Genomic DNA, 6000 nt, shown 5'->3' on the forward strand with positions numbered 1-6000 from the left:
GATTCTATTCATGTGCTGATACGATGGTTTGAGAGTGAAACCGCAGTCTACTGAACATAATGGCATTCCATTTACTTTTAATTGCGTTTCATTGACTTCATCATGGGCCATTCACTGTGCTATGTAAACAGCGGTGCTCTGAGTCTGAACACCTCAACCCGAGTGGGGAGTGCGCTCCCGGTTTGCGGAGCTCCGCCTCACACTGCCTTCCTGGAGTATGTCCTGAAGATGGTTCAGAGATAGTGTTTTGGGGGAATTCTATTGTTTTCCCACATTCCCAGAGTCAGAAACTAATGAATGCCCTCAGACACTTTTCTATGTATTTGGTGTAGTCTGAAGTATGTCAAACAGCAATATCAGGCTATCTTGGCTCAATTGTTGAGTGTCTATGGACCTTTTTCCAAGCTTTGTTGTGGGGGGGGGGGGGGGGGGGGGTTGGAGGCCCACAGTTTCAGACTTTGAAAACTAACTCTGGCACCAGGGCAACCGCAGTGGTTCCCAACCTTTTTGTCTTATGTACCCCTTTTAGCTGTTTTGCCATCCCTAGTACCCCCTCACTCATGAGTGTTGATGATTTTCCTCATTTAAGGAATTTAAGCTTCCTTGAATATCATGGATATAAGACTCGATCCAGTTGCTGTAGCCCTTTTTTGAACCCTGTACACATTCATCTGCCCATTCATGGATGTGATCAAACGAAATTGGTGTGACAGAACTCAAACTTTTGGTCTACTGCTCCATGTTCAGACAAGGATGTGGATGAGTCTTGTTGCCTTCCGAACCAGCGGGTGATGTAATTCCAAGATGGCCGCGCTGCTGGTTTTGACTTGCTATGCCAGTGCAGATCTATAATTGCTAAAAAGAAAATGTATATATATATATACTTTTAGGAACAGGGTGGAAAAATATGAATATATTGTGCTGCTGTCTTTTTTATTGTATTTTTATGACTTTTATTTAAGTATTACACTATTTAAGGCAGATATTGTGATTGAAAATGGTTACACTTTTTTTTTTACACAATTCTTTGGTTGATGTTTTTTCTTCATATAAACTCCCCAAAAAAAGTTTGGAAACGTTATTATGGTCGATTATGTATCCCCTTTATTAATACCAATTTGTATTATATTTTATATCGTTGGAAAGCCTGATTAGTCACCTTTACGAGGTACAACTTGTAAGGATCGTGCATTCGTGGAATGAGCAACACAGTTAACCGTGTGGGTACCCCCCCAAAGAATTGCCAAAATCCCCTGCAATATTCTTCTGTTGGTATTCACTTTTTTTGAGCTTCAAGTGCTGGCAGGTGTGTGCCAGTCACAGGTGTGTCACACGCTACTGAGGTCCCTGACAGTGTAAAATGAATAAAGTGTAAAAATGGCCAATATGTGTTGTTTTTTTCCTTATTACTGTGGGATAGTGCAATCATCCAATCCACCAAGCAACTCAAAACAAGAGTGAATACCAACGGAAGAATATTGCAGGGGATTTTGGCACATTTTTTGGGGGCACTACCCACACGTTTAGCTGTGTTGCTCATTCCACGAATGCACGATCCTTAGAAGTTGTACCTCGTTGTAAAGGTGACTAATCAGGCTTTCCAATGATTTACAATACAAATACCAATTGGTATTATTAAAAGGGAGAAATAATCAACCGAAATAATGTTTTATATACATTTGCACAGTTGTCAAGTTTGTTGCTATTTGCACAGTTGTCAAGTTGATTAATTTCTTATCCATAAATTAAAAAGAAATAATTTAAAAAGTTCATGCATCTGTTCTTTAAATTATAATAATTATTATGATAATATTATTAATCACATCTGTTCTCTTTTAAATTATTATTATCATTGTTGTTATTATTATTATGCATTATTGCATGCATTAGCGTAACAATGTACAGTATAGTGGGGCTGGGGGTTGCAATACCAGTGGCATGACACCAAGGTGCCGTGCAAGGGACGCTAGCTTTGTACTTTGGTGCTGCGGGGGGCCCGCCAGTGAACCGCTTTGGCACCCCACTGAATAACCGAAGAGCAAGGACGTGTTACAGTAAAACACTGAAAATGTCAGTAATTTTGGTAATGCTTTAGAATACAGCCCGCAAATAACCATGTAACTAGAGGGTAACAAGATTGTAGTTATAGTATAACTACAGGGTAACAAGACTGTAGTTATAGTATAACTACGGGGTAACAAGACTGTAGTTGTAGTATAACTACGGGGTAACAGACGCTCAACAACGAGGATGGAATGCAAAAGTCTATCCGGTTGAAGTGGGATGCAGAGGTTTTGTGGCTTCTTCCACCATCAGGCTGCTGAAAGATCTTGGCATCCATGGACAGGCTCTGCGGCAGACAATTAGATCAGTCTCTGAAGCGGCCGAAAGAAGCAGCCAGTGGTTATGGATCAAGCGGAAGGACCCTTGCTGGGCTCAAAGAACATCAACATGACCCGCTCACTAATCCCCCCCTACCCCACCCCCCACTTGAGAACCCAGGTCAGAACCCTCCAGGAGGAGGGTGAACAAGGTATGCGGTCAGCTCTAGGCTTGACTCAGGGAAGAGGACGCCCCTGCCTTGCATAGTCCCGTGGGCTGCGCCATTTAAACAACCAGGCAATTCTCATGATTGGGCATGGGACACAAGCTCAGGCTTGATCACCCTGTAGCTGGCCACCTTAGATGAGGGTGTCTAGTGTTGAAAGGCCGAAACTCCCCATGATTCAAAGGTACACTACTGATGATGTGTCCCGAAATTTACATTCTTCCCATGTCTGAGATACAGCTCCCATGCCGCTCTCAACATCAAGGCAAACCTCATGTGTGTACCATCTATTGGCACAATGGACAGTATAACATCACGTCCCGTGTTTTATGATTCTAGTTATAGTATAACTACGTAGGAGAAAGAGAGCCAGCACACAAAAATGTCCTTTCGTTGAGTTTATTCCAGCAACACCAGGTACAGCACACGGACGTTTCAGCCCAACAGCCTTCTTCAGCTTCTTCGGCCTTTCTCCTACTAAGTACCTCCTGTGCCGTGCACCGAAACTTTGAAAACACTGGTGAGTGTGCTCGCTGCTGGCTTATGCCAGTTTGTTTGAACATAGTATAACTACGGGCTAACAAGACTGTAGTTATAGTATAACTACAGGGTAACAAGACTGTAGTTATAGTAGAACTATGGGGTAACAAGACTGTAGTTATAGTAGAACTATGGGGTAACAAGATTAGTTATAGTATAACTACAGGGTAACAAGACTGTAGTTATACTTATAGTATAACTACGGGGTAACAAGACAGTAGTTATAGTATAACTACGGGCTAACAAGACTACAGTTATACTAGTTATAGTATAACTACAGGGTAACAAGATCTGTACTTAGGTTCAAATATACATACTACTGCATGCGCTGGGATGCATCATCAGTGATGTTAACTGGGGTCGTGGGGTGTTTCGGGTCTGTCAACATCATACACCCTCGCCCAGTAGACCCAGCCGAGGCTGATTACGACCCCGACCCGCGTCCCAGAAGCAGCCGCTCACGGATCAGCCTTCCTCCTCTGTCTGCAACGTTGCCCGCGGAAGGGTTGATCATGCCCAATCCGCTGCAATAGAGTTTAGTGCTACACCGCAGTATTGAGAGACCTTCGGTGCATGGAGGTCTAAGGCCCTGTGGGGTGATTCCAGGCCGGGCACCTCCTTCGTCTCACCAGAACCTCCCGTGGAAAAAGGCAATCATACCATGCCGTACCATGGGCAGGGAGGATGCCTCAGGGAGGCCTGTGCGCTGCACGTCATTCACCTGCGCCGAGCACCTCGCTCTAGCCTGAAGGACCACAGGGCGCGCCGATGTTTACGCAGATTTTCAGGAGGCTGATCCGTAGCGTTTGTGGATTTCTCCCTCACGAGAGAGCCAGGCTGGGGCGCTAAAACCCATCCCGTACCGGACGCCGTCTCTCCGACCGTCAACTGTCTCTCCAGCTTGTCACCAAACTATACTTGGTTGTCACCTAGTCTATTCCCAAGTGTCACTGGCCAGGGAGAGCCAGGGGTTTAGGTTCAAATATACTGTACATACTACTGCATGCGCTGGGACGCGTCATCAGTGATGTTAACTGGGGTCGTGGGGTGTTTCGGGTCTGTCAACATCATACACCCTCGCCCAGTAGACCCAGCCGAGGCCGATTACGACCCCGACCCGCGTCCCAGAAGCAGCCGCTCACGGATCAGCCTTCCTACTCTGTCTGCAATTTCGCCCGCGGAAGGGTTGATCACGCCCAATCCGCTGCAATAGAGTTTAGTGCTACACCGCAGTATTGAGAGACCTTCGGTGCATGGAGGTCTAAGGCCCTGTGGGGTGATTCATTACTTATAGTATAACTACAGGGTAACAAGACTGTACTTATAGTATAACTACAGGGTAACAAAATCTTTACTTATAGGGTAATTACAGGGTACCGCACCTGTACTTATAGTGTAACTACAGGGTACAATAAGTGAATTTAGCCTGTAACTACAGGGTAACAAGATCTGTACTTATAGGGTAATTACGAGGTACCACACCTGTACTTACTTGTACCGAAACATTGTGTATTACATTTTCCAACTTTGAGCAAGTGAAGACAGTGGTCTTCAACGGTCTTTAACGGTGTCCGTTATTTTGCTAAGTGATTCTACTCCACCTACGCACCTGCCACAAGACTTCTCAGGTGTGCAAGAGAGTTCATTCATATGGGATATCATAGAATAGTTGCTGTTCAGCTGTTCAACAAGCCTTTTGAAAAAGGGACAGCCAATAAATGTGTAAGTAAATGGGAACATTTTGTACATATCTGTCTGCAAAGTGATACAGAGACACCGAGAGTTTCTAATTACTACTTAAAAAAAGACACATCTACCATTAAGTATGGCCTTCTATTGATTTTTTAATGTCCACCATTGTACCTTGTATGCAAAAGCTGACTGGCCGTCTCTGTATGTACGCAGGCGTACCCATGGCCATTGGTTGAGTTTTATTTATAAAACTCTTCTTGGATTGGTTCCTACTTACTTGTGTACACACCTCCTCAGAAGCCAAGGCCATTATAGCCTGCGCTCAAGATGTTCTACAGCGTTCTAAAAAAGCGTTTAAATATGCTGCCTCTTTTACCTGGAACACCTTCCAGAAAGACTTAAAATTGCCAGCACTAATTTCATATGACACCTTTGGTTCAATTTTAAAGGACTTGGAACGTGGAAGTAGGCTATTGGAACTTGCTGCTGTACTTAATCTCATTACTTATGTAATTTCAAGTCTCCCTCTTCAAATGTTTATTTGTGTGTCTGTATGGAACCTGTGTTTGTTTTTTATGCTGCCCTCTTGGCCAGGTTCCTCTTGTAAAAGAGATTTGAAATCTCAATGAGTATTTTACCTGGTTAAATAAAGGTTTAATAAAAATAAAAATAACGTGAATATGACATACTTTTTTTTTCACCTTTTTGTACAGGGTGAGACCCTTCAATCTTAAAGCAATCTTTCTTCCGTTTTACTCTCTTGTATTATCTCTGCAATACGTTTAATATTTCCATTATTTCATACTACATGTTTCCATGGGCTATTTGAGTATGCTAAGCAATATGTTACCTCGGTAACATATTTAAGTAAATCCATATATATATTAGAATCGAGTTATCTTCCCCAGCAGGATCATATTTTGCTGCTGTTGTGCTGCCAATGTAACCACCAGGTGGCGCAGCGGGCTCCGGTCCACCTGAAGGGGTAAAATACCGGAGAAGAAGACGAAACAGGAAGCCAAACGCCGTAAAACAAAAAAAGAAGAAGACGAAACAGGAAGCAAGCAACACCACTGATTCGCTGTGTTGATGTTTTCGTGTTTTCGTAGAAAAGCCTGATATTAATATTATTTATAAGGCGAAATACTTTGCATGTAAGTTAGTTATTTACGAGTGTGTGTAATTGGATAACGACAACTCAGTGTGGTGCAGCGTCTGCA

This window comes from Poromitra crassiceps, assembly GCF_964638095.1.
Source record: "Poromitra crassiceps genome assembly, chromosome: 1".
NCBI lineage: Eukaryota > Metazoa > Chordata > Actinopteri > Beryciformes > Melamphaidae > Poromitra > Poromitra crassiceps.